This window comes from Stegodyphus dumicola, chromosome 6 (assembly GCF_044657685.1).
Source record: "Stegodyphus dumicola isolate Sdum_Otavi_A_Nest chromosome 6, ASM4465768v1".
In the NCBI taxonomy this organism is placed as follows: domain Eukaryota; kingdom Metazoa; phylum Arthropoda; class Arachnida; order Araneae; family Eresidae; genus Stegodyphus; species Stegodyphus dumicola.
The window spans coordinates 168,276,998-168,295,498 of record NC_140773.1 but is presented as its reverse complement, the minus strand read 5'-3'; the positions used below and the strand labels follow the sequence as shown (position 1 = coordinate 168,295,498).

The 18,501-nt window shown below is 34.6% G+C and overlaps 1 long non-coding RNA gene across 2 annotated transcripts in view; it reads right to left on the bottom strand.

The window, feature by feature from the left end:
• Nucleotides 1–15,395: 15,395 nt before the first annotated feature.
• The window catches only part of LOC118199813 (uncharacterized), a 93,670-nt gene continuing 90,564 nt past the window's right edge, over nt 15,396–18,501 (bottom strand). For both annotated transcript variants that reach the window (XR_015041497.1, XR_015041498.1), the window contains exon 4: nt 15,396–16,198. This is a non-coding gene — a long non-coding RNA (uncharacterized LOC118199813). The remainder of the gene's footprint in view (nt 16,199–18,501) is intronic.

Here is an 18,501-nt window from a genome sequence, read left to right as displayed (position 1 = left end):
AAAACTTGCTCACCAGTGAAGAATCAAAGAATGAATGCACTAATTAATTCATTTTTTAATTCTGATTTATATATACGTTTCCTAACGGGAAAAAATACAAGCAGAAATTATTTTAAACATCTTGAAAAATGCAATCCGGATTCTTTAAAATGACAATAAACATTTGAAAAAATACATTCGACTTAGTAGTAATCAAATTAAAAAAGAGAAATTGGGAACAATTTTCCAACAGATATACTAGATTAAAACTTATTTGACTTTTCTTGGCCAAAATAATTACCGAATGATTAAATTTTGCTAATTACAATTAAATAAGAAAGTAACATAACACTCATTTAAAAAATTTCTATAGTTAGAACTTTTGTAGAATTGGGCTACAGTAAATGCTTTCGATTACAGATTCTTCTAAGGAACATCTAATATGAAAGCAAATTAAATTACTGAATTTAAAAAAGCGCAGAGAAATTCTGCTTTTTCTGCTGTGACAGTAATTATATATAATATCAAGGGCTTTTTCATTAAAACCAATTGATATTATAAAAGTGTACAATGTGTGTGCCACTAAAACTCAGAACGAGTCTCGGCAAATCAAAATCAAATCGTTTCCTGGTTTTCGCAGTATTAGAAGACCAAGCTACTTTGACTGCTCGTTTGGAGATTGTTTGCCCTAAGGCGTAGGTAATTTTAAGAGATTAGGAGAAAATCGCCTCGCCGTAAAAGGCGAAACTCGTGGAAATACTTATACAGTATGTAATTTGATGAATTTTACATGAAAAATATACTTCAAATTCAAGGGAGCTTAGCGGCTAACCGTCCGAGCTGGGAGTTGCTTCAAGGTGACATCGAGGAGGAGATTCGTCGAGGCCAGTCACGTGGGTGGTCACCCACCCAAAGTACTGACCCCGAGAGGAACCGCTTGAAAAAGAATTTTGCATGTAGGCAAAGTTTTGATATTACGGGTCTTTCAGTAGATAAAAGTTTTTAATTTTCTGTTTCTGCTACTTGCATTAAGTATTGGAATATCTGAAATCCTGTTTTTAGCTTCTCTTTTGTGGTTTTAGAGTTTCTTTTAAGATTAGTGACATCAAATTTTGTAGGAGATCGATGATTCCAGCATCTTTGGAAGTTGACTGCAGGTTTTGGAAGGCTGTATTCATATTATCTTCTGTTAATTTGTTCTGTAGTATATTGCTATAGCTTGATTTCTTGGTAGTGTACGTGATATTTGGTTTAGACAAGTTCAGAAGCGGGAAGTTTTCTGCATTATTTTCTGGTATCCGCGGCCGTGGGAAATACTGAGTTTTTTGAGTGGGTTTCTTAGCGATATTTCTTCTATTTATTTCTGCCATTCTAGTCTGATATCAATGCATCCGGTAAATGAACTTACGTGATTTTGCTTACAAAAACGCATTTATGAGGATCTGTCTTCTTTAGATTGCATTCATTAGTTCTGTGATTTGAACCGCATTTACAGCATCATATGGGATGCTGACATCGATGTTGGGTATGCCCATACCGCTGGTATCGATGTTGGGTATGCCCATACCGCTGGCATTTATAGCACTGTGTTGGGCGTTTTCCGCTGTTTCTATACTTCTGAATTCTTACGTTAAAGCTAAAAATTTTGTTTACGTTGTAGTTGCGTTTCCTTCTTCTGAGTTATCAAGTTCGACAAAGTAAAGGGGTAGTTTTTCAAAAGTTTTTTCTTCTCTTCTGGTAAATTATTTGATTTTGCGGACGGGAAATTTTCTATCAGTTAAATTTTGAAAAATTGCTTCAGTGGAGATGATTTCTGGAATTCCTTTAATGACAACCTTCGTGGTTTTTTCATGACCGAATAAGTAAATGTGGTAATTTCTTTTAAGCTTATCAAACATTGCGGTAATATTTCTATAATCTTCAGCATTTTTTGAGTAAATAAAAATAGAATTTCCTTTTAACTGCGCTTCATATTCTTCACAGCATATGAGTTTAAGTTCACTATCAAGTTCCAGCCAGTTTAAGTTTACTTTAGTAATAACGATCGGAGGGATACTGCTACCTTCAGCCTTTGGGGTAACTTCCGTCCGGTTATCCACAGAAACTTCTGAGGGAAAGTTACTGAAGCGATTGCTCTGCAAAATGTAAGAATTAGTTACGTTTCCTTCGGTAAGTCTAGCTATTTTTCTTGGGTAAGTCCATTCGGAGGAATTTTCGGAAGTTTCAGTATGTTTTCTTTCGCTAACGACATCGTGGTAGAAATTGCAGCAGAATTAAAAAAGTTAATACTCACGTAGCGTATCAGGATGACTACCTCCACGTACCAAAGCTGCCGTCAGAATGTCTAAAAGTCCCTCCAAAAATCGGCCCAAAAAAAGTCCAAAAACTAGTCTCGGTACATTCAAGCGTGTTATATAGTGTAGTAGCCCTCTATGTCCCATCCATGAAGAAGGTTCTCGTTTTTACCTGAAGGGCGTGCTTTTGCAGATATTAACTCTCTGAAAACCGAAGACTTCACTAGCATGTATGTTAAAATACCAAACCCTCCGAAACGATTTCGAGAGTCACAGCAATTTTCTTCCCTCCCCATCTAATAACGCACAAAGACATCAAATGACATCCATTCTACTTCTAACAAATAAAGATAAGAAATAAATCATTTTGGGACAAGCTGTCTGCAATAAACTGATACAATGCATTTGGGAAAACTGCACCTGTTACTTCATACATTAGAGAAGGGAAGAAACTTAACATCTGAATTTTGGTTGTTTAGGGCGGTTGTGGTCGTTTGAATGAATGGCCGCCTGGACCGGTATTGTCTTCAAAGAAATAAGGCCTGGAAATTTCGCTCTCTTGAAATTTTTAGAACAGTCCAAAACATTCGAGAGCATTCCATAACATTACAGAACATCCTGGGACATTCTGGAATGTTCGGAAATATTCTCGAACGTTCAAAAATATTCCAGATCATTGTGAAACATTCCAGAATACTCTCGAATATTGTGGAATTTTCTGAAACAAAATAGACCATTTGAAGACTTTTTTGTATTGGTACGGCTGCACATTGGTAGGGTGTATAAAGCAAGATCCGTCGTGGGTTCGAGCGTCAGTTTCTTTTCAGTGAAGTGCAGTGAGTGAATAGACAAAATCAGCGAAGTGTGAGTAATCAAAGTGATACAGTGACTGAATATAAATCGAAAACAAAGTGTGTAAAGTGTACTTAGTGTATTTCTTAATAAAAATGTTGACTTGATTTACATTTTATAGAATGCCCAAGCGTAAAAGAGGAGGATATCTTGCCAGTTCTGACGCAAAACGGCGAAAAAGCGAAACAGTCGAAGGGTGCGAAACACGTTTACGTTACCAATGAAGGAGAATGAGCACCGTTGAGAAACAGAGAAACCGAAGAACAGCGAAAACGAACGAATTGAAGAATCAAGAATTGCGACACAATCTTAAAATAAAAGACTGCGAACGGAATCCACCCATGAAAATATCAGGCACATATCCTACTGATCAGACAGCCTGCCTCATTGAACTCAACAGTGATTTCTGCAATATAGCCACTACTGAAAACCAACTCATCGACCAAATTTATCCAAACATTGTTCATAACTATACCAATCTGGAGTGGCAACTTCAAAGGGCAATTTTGGCAACAAAAATTAGTATTGTCGACGATATCAACTTAGCGTGTGTCAATGTATTCAAAAGAAAATTCCCAGAGAAGAGTTAATATACAAATCAATTGATACGATGATAAACGTTAAAGAAGATGTTAACTTCCCTAGAGAAATTTTAAACTCTTTGGAAGTACCAGGAATGCCATTACACTGCCTTTGACTGAAAATTGGATTTCCGATAATACTATTCAGAAATCTCAACTCACCAAAACTATGCAATAGAACAAGGATGGTCATCAAACAGCGATCGAATAACATCCTCGAAGACGAACTTATGACTGAAGGACAAAGGATACACAGTATTTATTCCCAGAATACCAGCGATATCTACTGAACTGCAATTCAAATTTGAAAGATTGCAATTTCCAATCAAATTAGGCTACAGTTTTACAATTCACAAAGCGCAAGGACAAATTTTAAAACATTGCAGCATTCAAAGACCTCTGCTTTTCTGATGATCATGCGTAGCTTGCTCTAATGTAGGAAATTCGAAAAATTTGTACATACATACCTCGGATAACAAAATGAAAAATATTGTTTATAAACAAGTATTGTGAACAGATAAAATATGTTTTCAATAAAAATACTTCACCTCTTATATTTTAAAGTTTATTCTTTTATTTGAACTACCACACAATCTCATATCAACTCCCTGAGCGGAGCCAATTAAACCAGCTAGTTAAATTATAATTTCCAAAAGTCTTTTTATAATACTTGCAATACTTTGCTAACAGATGTCCTATATTTTGGATGTTAATCAGCCACTAGTTAATTTTTAAATTAAAAATATTAAATTAAATTTTATCTTGGATTGTATCTTGTTGATGAACGCCTACTTTCGTAAGTATTAAGATATGCCTGCTCACGCAGCTGAATTTTCTTCGCCCACGGGTGTTGGTACTTCCCTAGTACCATTTATTTGAAAATATCTTTGCCTAGTGCACTTTAATGCGATCTACTGGCGATCTTTAGTAGTTAATGACCAGAAAAAATAAGTCATAAGTCAATTGTATCTTGTTAACATTAATGTTCTTAGATATTCCGGAATTAATCAGTCAGTTATAAATTAAGTTTCCACTAAGTGGTATTTTTAATAAATCAAAAGAAGACTTAACTTTTTATAGGATAACATGTAAGTTATAATAATTATTTAGTCATCTACTTAATTTGATTTAACTGATAATTAAGATAGGTCTAGGAAAAAATTACAAGGGGTTTCAGCTGCTACAAAATTAAGAATAGGAATAATAACAGAAGCATGTGCAAACGCTTATACATAATTTACCTCTAAAACATTATTATCTAAAAACATATTTACCTTTTATCACATTCTTCAAAATAATTTAAATAAAGTTGTGACCTGATTAATACGATTATACTTTATAGCAACAAGACACAGTTTATATTTTCTTCTTTTTATCTACTTATACTAAAGTCTTGTCTAATTATTATTGTTTGTCATTTCGAGATATTTATGTTAAAAAGTTTGATGAATACTTTGTTTTCATCAAACTGTTATTATGATTTCAAACTTTATTAAAACTTCTCCGTTTCGCAATCCTCACTAAGAATCAAATCAATTGGTAAAGTATTTAAGTCAAGGTTTTGAATGTTTTAGATATAGAGATTTTATCAGCTTCGTCTGCAGTTTACATTACATCGCTTACCTCTGTCATTTATTTCCCCTGTTTTAGTAATTTCGCTAGCCGACGCTGAAACTAGCCATTAAATTACTGAACCAACTTACGTACAGCACTCTGTGTAGTCTCCGATTAGAATAATTTAGTACTAACTTTGTTATTTTTGATAATTCCAAGTGATGGCATTTATTTCAACGTACAAGTTTTGCTTTCTGTATAGTTAAAGATTTAATAAAAAGGTTGTTTAAACCTTTTTATGGGCTATGTTATAATTTAGATGGAGCGATAACTCACTCAGAACCTAACAGAGTCAGAAGGACTTTGATTTAATTTTTATACGGTAATGCCTATAAATTAAATTATTCATTTTATTGCCAACACAAACATTTTGAGGAAGCAATATTTCTGCGGTTAAAACTCACTGAATCCTTCAAATTATATATATATATATTTTTTGCCTTTTTAACTTAAAAATATAAGAATTTACAGCAGAATTTAGGATTAAAAGAAATGCTGACTTGAAACACCATTATACAATATATAATATTATTACTAAATTGCCTGTAAACATCGGTAAGGCAAAATATGTGCAGACTTCAAATGAATCTTGGGAACTTTTAGTAAGTGCAAAAATGTTGCAGAAAGTCGTCAGTCTTACAAATATTTATACTGCATATATTTCTGACAGCTTCCAAAGAGAGAGATATATATATTTGTCACACAATTCTAATTGAAATTCGCGCTTTCATAGGTCTTTTAGATTTTTGTAACAAGTCATCTCATGTAAATGTGCGGGATCTGTGGGCAACAGCCAGAACCGGCTTGGAAATTTTTCACATAACTATGTCCTACAAACGTTTCCTTTTTTTATCAAGATGTTTACGTTTTGATGACATAGGAACTTGCATCGTCAAGAAAAAATCAGATAAACTTGCACCTATAACAGAGATTTTTGAAATTTTGTGAATAACTGTCAAAAATATTACATTTTACAAATATGTATGAATAAAGAATGTACTGAGTTCACTGCTCCGAGTAACACGTGGAATACATTTCTTGCCGCCAATTGCAACGAAAAAGAGAGGTGCACAACTGCATGTTGTAGCTGTCCCATATACAAAATTTCAACATTCTGCATCTACTCGTTTTCAGCTTTGCGAGACATAAGTATATGTACGTGAGTACAGACGTCACAAAATAACTTTTGTGAACCCATTTTAAATCCATTCTACGATCTGTTTTGGAAAAAAAAGAGTCCTTTATTCTGTCCGCAGGCACGCAAATGTCACGCAAATTATCCTTCAAATTCATTCGGAAGAGGTCATAATGGATATTTTCATTGAAATATGATTCCGAAAATTTTCGTGATTACAATATTTTCTTCACAAAATGTTTCACAAAAATTAACACTTTGAAGTAATTTAAAGCGCAGAATCACACAATGGAAAACTATCTGCATGTCAGATCAGTAAAATTCCAATTTGTGTCCAGATAAGTATATTAAAATAATGCTATAAATGAATTTAACATGTGTCGTACTTTGGAGATATAAAAAATGCATCTTGAATTTCTGAAGTCGGTATCGGATTAAAACATTTTTTATACTCACCCACTGTAAAAATCCAACATATTAAACTTTACCATTGTTAAAATTTTTTTTCTAACTGGTTCTTTTAAGCGAGTTTGAATTAAAAGTCATTGTTCAACCTTTCTTGGAAAAATAAGTATAATTTGTAACTCCCTTTGTTCTTTCATTTTTTTCATTTTCAATTTATATAACCAAATAAACTCATTTTCTAGACTAAACTGCTTAAAAATAACGGTACATTTTTAGCATATTTTTTTCTGTTTATTACAAAATTAACTACTTTTTCTTATTTTTTTTAACATGTCCTACCATACCACGGTCTTGAGTTAATTATGGATTTCATTCCCGGGTATTATGTCTATAAATGCGTATACATCTGGAAAATCATATGAAATGTCCTGGAACTTACATTAGCAGGATACATTTTACTATGGACAAAGTTTCTTGAAGAGAATGCTATACATTTATCCCTATATTCCTGAAATTTAAATTTTGTATACCAAACTGTATCCCTCACTCGACTACTGACAAGGCTTTTATACTGCTATTTAGACTGCTGACAAGATTGTTATGTTCCTGAATAAAATTAACCTGTCATTACTACTAATGCCATTCAGGAATCGATACTAATATTTGTAGAAAATTCATGATATTGTCACAATATTAATTAATATATAAATGCCTTTTAATGAGTGAAGTTTTCTTCAGTGATAAGATAACTCGGTGACAATTTATGTATGCTTTAAATGATCGGAAAACAAAAATAAACACGGTTTCGAGTGAATTTTAGCTTACGGAGAACGGAGTTCTATCTTAATGCTGAATTCTATGCTATGAAAAACGAACGTTTTATGAATAATGACTGCAAATAACTGAACAATGTTCGACTTTCATATTAGCAAAATAATCGGATTAGTGATTCTTATATTTATACATTTTTAAACCAGTCAGTGAAACTTCAGTGCAAAAATAAACATAACTTCAACATGGTAACCATAGCTACATCCCAGTAGGTGCACTGCTAGATTAATGCGCTTAAATTTCTGGAGAAATGAAAAAAGAGTACTTAAAGGAGAAAAAATAGCCTTTCGTTTAGTTTAGGCACGCAATGTTCCGGAATAAAAGACCATAAAAATTGTAAATTGATTGTTTTATCATAAAAGATTTAAGCTCCCAGAATGAAGAAAAATACTTTTAGTTTCATCTGAAACGGTTAAAACAATAAATTGGGCAGAAGTGTAAGCTTCTTTAAATTTGTTTCTCCTATTCGCTATTTTTCATTTATTTTATGAAGCGAAGTAAAGTGCAGTTTTGGCCTTTAGAGACAGTTAATAAATAAGGAAATATTTTTTATATTTCTTTATGAGAAAACTGTTGGTTATTTAGAATCTTTCTACGTCTTCACATAGTATGTTAGAAGGAATTTCCTGAAAATCATCATGAATTTATTATGTGGCGGAAACTGCCCCTTATTTAATTTTGGTTCTTCATAATATAAGATAATAAGTATACCCAAAAGAAAAACTGATTCGTTCTAAATATAAAATTTGCTTTTTGGTTCTTCATAATATAAGATAATAAGTATGCCCAAAAGAAAAACTGATTCGTTCTAAATATAAAATTTGCTTTATAATGTAAAGGTTCCTCAAACAATAATCTTACACAAAATTTTAAGGTTTATAACAAAATCATTAAGGCTCAAATCCAGTCATATGGTTTGACAGTACATCTCTCGGACAGATAGATCTAGTGGGCTTTGAGTAACCTAATAAATTCAGTACCATACAAAATTCCTCACGAAGACACCCCAACACCTAGGGTAGATAGCTGTTGTGTGCCTTGCCTTAAATCACATTAAACACTTAACGTAATTAATGTTAAACTGAGTTTATAACATTCAGTTTTGTTTACGTACGGTATTTTAACCATACGAAGCCATGTATAATACCTGAAATGACGACCAAATTGTATATAGTGTAGGTAATAAACTAACAGAACTTTCCTGTTTGTAGACGTTTTCTGATAGAATTCGTAGAGTTTTCGCAATTTCTGATAATTTTAATTTTTTAATTTTAGTAAACAAATTATTTATCATTTGTATTTTTGTTAAATTGTTAAATTTTTATTTTTGTTAAATGTTTTATTTTTTTTTTGTTTTTGTTTTAATTTTGTTATTCAAAAGAGTGTAAATTTAAGTTAGTTCATTGAGAAATTTCTAACATTGAGAAATTGAGAAACATCTTGATAGGAATATAATCTTAACCAAGCCTTGATTAAGCCTGCTTCAGCCCCACGCACTTTTTAGTTGCGTCAGACTAAGTAAGACAAAATGCAAATTAAGTAAAAGGTATCTATGCTAAAAATACTGCGGAAAAATAATATTAACTGGTTATTTTAATGGCCTGCGAAAATCAGAATGAGTCAGAAGAACATACTCATTATTGACGTTAGACGACATGAAAATAGCATGATTTGAAAATAATCAAACGAATGCATATTTGATTTAACTACTTACAAATAATAAAAATATAGCAGGCTGAGAATTTTATGTGCAGATAATAAATTCGACATATGCACACAAAATATATGTAATGCGAGAAAGCGAAACAATAAATTCATCCTATAAATAGTACACAATTTTACGCTTGTTGTTAAAACAGACCATTAAAGTAATGAATTGAAAAATCGTCACTCATTTGATTCACGACAGTGAACTTAGTCTTTAATAAGCGAAATATTTGCATGCAAGTAAAATGTCGTATAACAGGAAATTCTTTTTAACAAATATTTTGCGCATTAATGTTAATGTTCCATTTTCCAAATTTACACACGGTTAAACGAAAAATATAATTCTTCTTTTAAATTTTGTAACCCATTTAAAAAAAAAAAAAAAAACTGAAGCATTGCAAAGAAAACGTACATATGTGCTGTCAGAAACTTTTATTCTTAAAAACACGGAAGGAGATTTAAAACTGTGTGTCCTGAACAACAATGTAAACAGGTAGGCGGCGAAACAAATCTAAGAGCAAAGCAAAGGGGCTTTTACACCTTGAAATATTTTCCACTTTTTACTGATATAATCTGACAGGTGACACAGTGTGTTTGCCAGCCATGCTTGCAATAACAGAAAGACATATGCGAAGGGTGAATGGAAACATCTGACTTTTGTTAGGTCAAGGTTCTGTGACAAGCATCAGTATTACAATAACTATTTTATAGGCTATAAGCATGCATCTGATGTTCGAAGAGACAGCATTTGAAAGGCGACTTAGCATCTGAAGTTCTTACTTCAAAATACTGACGCTTAACTCCTAAAACATAGCACGTTTTTCTCTACACAACAACACTTACACAGCAACACATACGCACAAGTTTACATACATAAAAATATCACGAAAGTATTAAGTAATTGTAAATCCACTTATTGATAACTAGTTGCAAGCATTTTCTTTAATTTTATCAAAAATTTAATAAAAACTTTCATATTTCAACTCTACTTGTTCTTCACACTTGCTGATTTTTCATAAAAGAAAAGGACTGTCTGTGCATACATTTAATGTCCGATATACACTGTTTAAGTATTGATTCAGGAAAAATCACAAAAATCACGATTTCTTAAAAAAATACGTATAAAATTTAATGAAACTGTCCCACAGTATACAACACATAGTAAGATATAAAATATTAAGACAAGAAATTTCTAGGCAAATATGTTTTTTTTTCTTTTTACAAATGGCGGGCTCTCATCCGGCTTCGGCTTGGCCACTACTAAGGCCAGAAGCGGTAGCCACTTTATTATGGAGGCACCCAATAGGTGGGCCGCCTTTGTCTCTTATGAAGGGACGGACAGTTACAACCATGCCAGGATTCGAAGCCGGCCTCTTTGGTACGCAGTTGGTTCCCATAATCACTATATACCGTCTGGGCGGCATTATGGTGTTATAGAAATTAGCATATGTATAAAATGAACAAATCGGATGTGCCAGTTTGGTACAGGAAAATTACCTTCAATATGGGGAATGATCTTCTCTAGAAGCAATACAACACACTCAGCGATATGCGATGCTGTCAATTATGAAGACTATCAGTTCCGTAGGAAGTGAGAACCATTACTCTTGGGAAATAGTTGCAAGCGTGTAAAGGGTCTTAACAGGAGGATTCAGAGCAGCTACTACAAGGCTACCACAAGGCTACTACAAGGACTACCACAAGGCACTTCGCTTTTACGCACACTAATGCCCATCAATTTTGTTTATTTAGCTTCTGTTTCACGTGAACTGTCAGAGAAAATAGAGCAAAATGACGTGAATAAATTACATTAAAAATATCTGAAACATTTTCATTTACTTTTATACATTAATGCTTTTGTGCTCTTTCCTAATTTACATTATTTTAATAATTCAGCATAAAATATCTGTACTATGCAAAGCATGTATCAACCTCCTGTTCTTGTTACCATTGTTAAAGTTTCAAGGATCCAAAGCTGATATGTGTGTTTGAAGTCGGGAAAGGCTATTGCAAGAATAATTCTCATGTAATTCAATATCTATTGCGTATTAAAATGTGATGTACAGAATTTTGTTGATGACATCGAAAAGTATGATTCATATCACACTATGTTAAATTTAAGTTCCAAACTAGTCTCATCAAAATCACTCAGAATTTATTGTAGATATTGATAACTATGTCAGCAAATGTATCAAGAAGCGAATTCACGCAATTAGTTTTTTTGAATTTTCGGGGGATTTACGGAGACTTTTCCAATATTTAAATTTAATGTGACTATTCAATTAATCCGCGAATTTCCTTAATGTTTTAATTTTTGCTGGGACTGCCGGATTATTTTTTTTTCCATATTTAAATCATTTTAATATTAAATTTCTTTATACTATACGGAAAATTTGATACAACGTAATTCTTAAATGGAGTGATCCCTCGTTTTTTGCGGTTAATGGGGACCAGATCCTTCTGCGAAAGCTAAAAAACCGCGAAGTAGGATTTGCCCCTAGGAAATTTTGTGTATGTGGGTAAAGAATGTATTAAATATGTAAACAGTATTTATACTTTATACATTTAAGCTAAAAATTTTAACAGTACACTTATTTACTTAAACGTGTCAGAGCTAATTAATAAGTCTAATTACAAAACCAATTAACCTTATTCAGTAATAAACATTAATCAACATTGCTTTCTGAGAGAGGCGAAGAGTCTTGTGTTGGTGGCGGAGGAGAGACTTTCACTTGACTCGTAGAAGCTTTAGGCTCACTCGGAGACTCTTCTGCTGGAGGCGCTGACGGTAGAGTCGGGAACTTTACCTTGGAGAGAAACATGGTGATGGATGGTTATCTTTGTTTTTCTTTTCCTTCAAAATTCCACTGTACAAGGACATATCCCCGTCAACGCGACTGCTGAACTCGACAGCTCAAACCATATTGTCGTCAATGTCTTGTGCAAATTGTTGCATCGCTCTTTCTATGTTGCAGAATTGTTGTAGATTCCCCAGGGTAAGGCCACGCTTTTGTTTCTTCTTCGTCTTCCTCTTCGTTTTCTTCCTCACTTGCAGACTTTGCATCTCAAGGGGGTCTTCATCGGTCAGTGGGTCTGAGTGGCAATCGATAAGAGGGCTGATGTCTTCTTTTGCCATATCGACAAATCCTTCATTCCTTATGATGTGAGCCAGCCTCACCGCCTTCTCCACCGCTGAATGATGAACTCCTTCAGGAGTGAAGCCTGGATACTCCTACACCATGTTCGGCCATAATTTCTTCCAGCTAGAATTTATGGTCTCCCTTTTCATGTCCTTTAATACTTGCTGAATATTAGACAAACATGAGGCAATGTCGTAACTGTGCCAGTATGCTTTCAAGGTGAATTCGTCATTGGCATCGTCAATTGCCAAGATAAGGCCCTCCATCATGGTGCGAGTGTAGAGTGCCTTAAAGGCACGAAAGACACCTTGATCCATCAGCTGAATTAGAGATGTAGAGTTGGGGAGCAGAAACTCTATCTGCATACCGTCATATTGCATGGCCTCCTGCACAGTTCGTCAGGAGAAAGACCTTAAAGGGGAGCCCCTTTTCAGCCAGATACAGCTTCACCTGGGGAATGAAGCAATGGAAGAACCATTCAAGGGTCAGAGCTTTCGTTGTCCAGGCCTTGGAGTTATGCATCCAGAACATCAGCAACAGAGTCGTATTTTTGTTTTTAATGCCCGTGAATTTTTGGCTTTATTAATAAGGCCTGGCTTAAGCATAAAACCTGCAGCCCCCATTGCCAGACATGATGACAGTCACACGGTTTTTGTGAACCTTGAAGCCTGGCCATTTCACTTCGTCCTTGTTGTTGTGTGTGTGATTATGGCAAAGCGTCGAGGGCTATCTGCCTAATGAGAGGGATACCTTCGTGGAGGACTTTCTAAGGGAAACTGGCTTGTATACACGTTACACATGGGGAAAACAACCGAAACGCCCATGCAGCCACCCCGTTCACGGGATTCGAACCTCGGACCGAACTACCAGTGTTCAGCGGCTTTACTGCTCGGCCGCTGGTGGGCTCACTTCGTCCTTGAAAAGGAATGTGAAAATCCATGTTGAAAACTTGGCCAAGAATGTAGCCTCCCTTACTGATGAGGTTTGAAAACTCTTCCTCCACGTAACGATAAGCAGCTTCATTGTTAGCAGAGGAAGCCTCACCATACAGAGGCAAGTTTCTTATTTGAAATTTTTCGAACCAGCGTTTGCTGGCTGAAAAGCCTCGTTTTCGAGGAGGAGAATCACTCGTGGCAGCGCTATTACTGGCTTGAGGTTCGTTAGTGACTTCTTCAGCCTCTTCATTGTCGTCATCGGGTCGTAGAGAACTTGTGCCTTTATCCTGATTATATTAGTGTCTAAAATCACTGTCTTTTTCCTAAAATCAGCAATCGACGATGATAGTGAAGCTTCCATTTTCACAATTCTGTTATTATGCGGAGTTACCACACGTTTCGCTTCTTTATTGAAGGTTACTGAAGCAGTTTTGCAGATGTTTGCTTCCTCTTTCTTAGTGTAGATTCATCCGGTAATGACGTGCCACAGATGCATAACTTCTGCCCTCTTTGATCACATCTAAAAGTTTCAGTTTTTCGCTGACGGTCATCATCTTCTTCCTCTTGTGTGCCCCGGAGGAAGCTTTCGCAGGGGTACAGCGTTTAGGCGGCATTATAAGGACTTAATTAATAAAAAACGTTATCGCCAACACAGCACTAAAATACAGTATGCGACACAGTAAACATCATGGACAAAGCTGGCGAGATACAATAAGAGAAATATGCTAGGTGAGACTGCGATGATGCGCAGACAATCAACTCACAGAGATAAATTCATTCGTACTCTCATTGGTCGATGTCGCACCGGAAAACCAATCACGCACCTTTATGAGAGCCCGGTATGTACTCTGAGTCAACTCATCTCTTTGTTTGGCTGTATTTTTTCATTTTTATTTTTTATGAATGTTTTGGAAAACCCCGCGAAGCAATGAAGCCGCGAAACTTGAAGCGCGAAGTGGCGACGGAACTCTGTATATGAAGCAGAACTCACTTCACTTCCTCTTCAAATTATGCGAAATGTTGCCGGAAATACCATTTTTCAATGACATCAAAGAATCTGCCTTATCTGTGGTACAGTGAGCACAGATAAATTGCTTCAAAGGGAAATGATATTTGCCCGTAAGCATCATAATATGATTTTTAATAAACAAAGCTGAGTATACACGAAACGATATCCTTCAAATGAAATCACTGCAATTTTAAAACGGTGCTGACACCATGACAGGTTAATAAATCGTCACATACCTGCAAATTTTATTATTTATAATTGTAGCGTTAATAAGTTAATAAACAGCGTTTACATTAAATATTTTTTTTTGTTTCTAGGCTCCGTTAAGTCTCCTGAATATACTGAGCTATTTTTTAAGGTGCTCTAAGTATTAAATTTGATACATTATTCATATCTCTGACAAAATTAACATTATGTAACAAAGCTATTTATTATTTTGGAGTACGTTTGCAAATCAAGGGCAATTTCAATTTACAATGAGTTTATGAAGGTCAGCGTGAGTCATGGAGTGATTTATCATAAAGCAAGTAGCTTTTGTATATTTAGAACGGATACTTACGTTGTTGAAATCACTATTAAAGGTACACCTTCTGTGTTGCACGGTGTTGTAATAAATGGCTCAATAATTTAAGAGCACCAAATGTTATTCCGTATAAACCAGATAAGTTGAAATGTTATAATAAATGCACCAAATGTTAACCGCAACAACCCAGATGAGTTATAATGTAGTAGTATTAAATTAATGGCGGATAATAAGGCAAAGAAGGAATATTGAGATAACAGTACTAACGCTGTGACGATAATAACCCAATAAGTTAGAATATAATGATAATTTTGTGGTGTGCCTTAATAACCTAATCATTAAGTTAAATGAAAATGACTTACTCAAGTATAGTACCAAAATACTCTCGATACAAAAAACAATTTTATTTTTAAAAGTAATTTATTTATTTTACCTGTGAAAAAACAATTTTATTTCAGTCCTAGAACTACAGAAGAAATTTGGTATTACATGAAATTATGGCTTCAATCACAATGGCTTTCGCGAATTCGTCCACAAGCTACACACATAGAGAAGAAAATGAGACTTGATAATATCACTAAACACAGGCATAATTTTTTATCTCACTTAAGCAAGGTCATTTAGCACATGAAGTGGGCAATAAGTTTCCAGCTGTTCAGAAGATCACTTGAAGCAGTTAAGGAACAGTTGTTGATATGTTCTGACTGCATGTCCCTCATAGGACAATTCTGAATGAAGGTAAATCTATCAACATTGTAATGTTACGCTAATTAATATTGTCAGGCTTGGAGTCCGGAATTCATAGGCGTAGATGCAGAAGAGTATTAACCGTGTATTTTAACAGCACTATCATGTATTTGTACAGGCACGATAAGGATATTTCATAATGAAGCACGAGGAGGAAAACTCCCACGCCCGTCACGCTTCATTTTCGCTTCCACTGAGTAGACTAGAAGGTGAGGCGAATAAAGAGCGAGTATGAGTTCCGAGTTCCAATTTAATCCCGCAATTAGCATGCGGCTATGCATGCTTTTTTCCGGCTGCCTTTCTTTATATTGCTTCTATGAACGCTCCAGGTACTTAATGCATCAGAATCGGTTCGCAGGACAGGCTAGCAGCGGAAAGGTGCGTGATCAGTAGTCACGTGGATGCAGCAAGACGTCGTGTTGGTTAAGAGGTTCCAAGGCGATGGTCTGAAAAAATACATAATTGCATGGCAAAAATACTGTAAGAAGTCAACAAAGTATCATTGAATAATCAATAAAGTATCATAATCAATAAAGTATCATATAATTGCATGGCAAAAATACTGTAAGAAGTCAATAAAGGTCATTAATGACCTCCAACCCACTGTATTTATAGTATCTGTTGCGAAAGTTTGTCGCCACTGTCGAAAAGGTATTCGGATTGAAAAGCGTGAATGCTTGCCATCACACACGGAAGCCAAAGCAATAGTTGTTTTGCTCATAATCTGTGATTTCATACAATGTGTAAGATAATGGTTGTTCTCCAGATGTAATTTGACGGAATATACACGTGGTTACTTGGTGCGTAATGCGCCTAGTTCTCTTTTACTCTCAATATGGGACGTGTCTGTAATTTCACTGATTAGGAGAAGATGCCTGTTCTTTTGCAAGGCGCGTTAGATTCCGCACGTTGCTCTATGGCGCTTAAAAGGAATGTAATTTTATTAGTAATTACCGTAAATCAGAACTTTTTAAATTTACCTAAATGAATATTGATGACATCAATGTCATTAATATTTACAATGAAAACTGGAAAACAAGTTGTCTATCCTAAATGCTTTGATCTTAGTAAAACGAAAGATGAAACCGAAGCAGATTATCTTGGCCTACAAATTTACAATGTCAACACTATTACTTTATTCGAGAAAGGAAGACTTTTCAAGTTCAATACAACTGATTTAATTAATTGGAAATATAATATCTCCGGAAAAGTCATTGCTAACACTCTTATCTCTCAAACAAAAAGATTAAAAAATCTTTAATTACAGCAATGATTTTACGAAAGAGCTTAGTTTATTAATAAAAATACTCAAAAATAACAAAATTCCACTCAATTTCATCAAGCAAAGCTAACAAAGACTAAACCGAATACCCATCGTAAACCGAGTAGTATCTGTATATTCATACCGAATATATATACTTGTAATATTTGCACATATAACTCAAGTTTCAACAAGAATTTATTTAGTGAGCTAAATGTTTCTCAGTAGTGATTTTGAAATTTAATATTTAACTATATACCATATAACGCATACCTCCCGCTTTCTTGGCATGTCTTCGTGGTGTGGTGGTCTGCACGCTAGCTACGTATTCCAGAGGTCCGTAGTTCGATTCCCGGCGGCGAAGGCGTTGCTCATTTTTCACTTCTGCTTCCAAAAACTACACTAATATCTCTACAGTGGAGCCCCAATTAAAAGGGTAGTTGATCATGATTCTCCACACCCAGGATTTGGCAACTGGGTCCCCTAAAAGCCCAGTCGCCCTTTAAAAGGGGGAGTATATAAGGTATTTCTCCCGCCTTCTTGAGATGCCTTGATGGTGTGGTGGTCTGCACGCTGGGCGCGTACTTCCATGGTTGGATTCCAGGCGAAGGCGTTGCTCATTTTTCACTTCTCCTGCTTCCAAAAAATAACGTAATGTCTCTACAACCATATTTGTTTAAGTTAAGAAAATAAAATAAAGTAATAAAAATATGTATCTTGCTCAGTAACTAATGAAAATCTATCGAGAAACAAAGTCCTATTGCCTTGAAATGAATGCGAAAGCATGATCTACTAAAATCAGGGTGCCATCGTGTTGAATATGGTAACAAAGGCATGCCAAGATCAGCTTCAAATCGCAAATAAGACATGAATGTATTTAACTTTCAATTATTTCTTCTTGAGCGTCGAAAATTGATGGTTTTCAGGCGTCCACTCTAAGCAATATTGTCGGTCATGAGGTGAATAAATGACTCATAGGTGAGGCCATTCACAACGACTGCTTGAATTATAAACCTGCCGGTTCTTGGAGAAAATCTAGATGCTTATAGTGAGGAGATTATGTAAAATATTTTAAGTTTTTAATTATAACATTTTAAGATGTACCGAAGATCGTGTACAATGAACAATTTTTGAATTTAATAATTATCTGCTCCTACAATTATTTATCTGTAACTGAACGGCAGTTGAGGACTGTAGCGGAACGTAAATGCTACATCTTTTGTTGTTCTCTCTGCTGCCAAATGGAATTATGTTATCAAATCAAATAAAGTTATTCTTCTTAAATAAACATTACATACTTCAGAAAAATAATTGTATGTATTTATATTATTTATCTTTCGTATTTAAATATATACATACATTTTTAATCTTTCATCCAAAAGAAAAAAAAAAAAAAATTTCTTTTTTTCCCGAAGAAAGTGCGATCACGAAGGTTAAAAGGATACCAAATCTTAAAAAAATATTTTCCACTTTTTTTGGCTCCTTTTA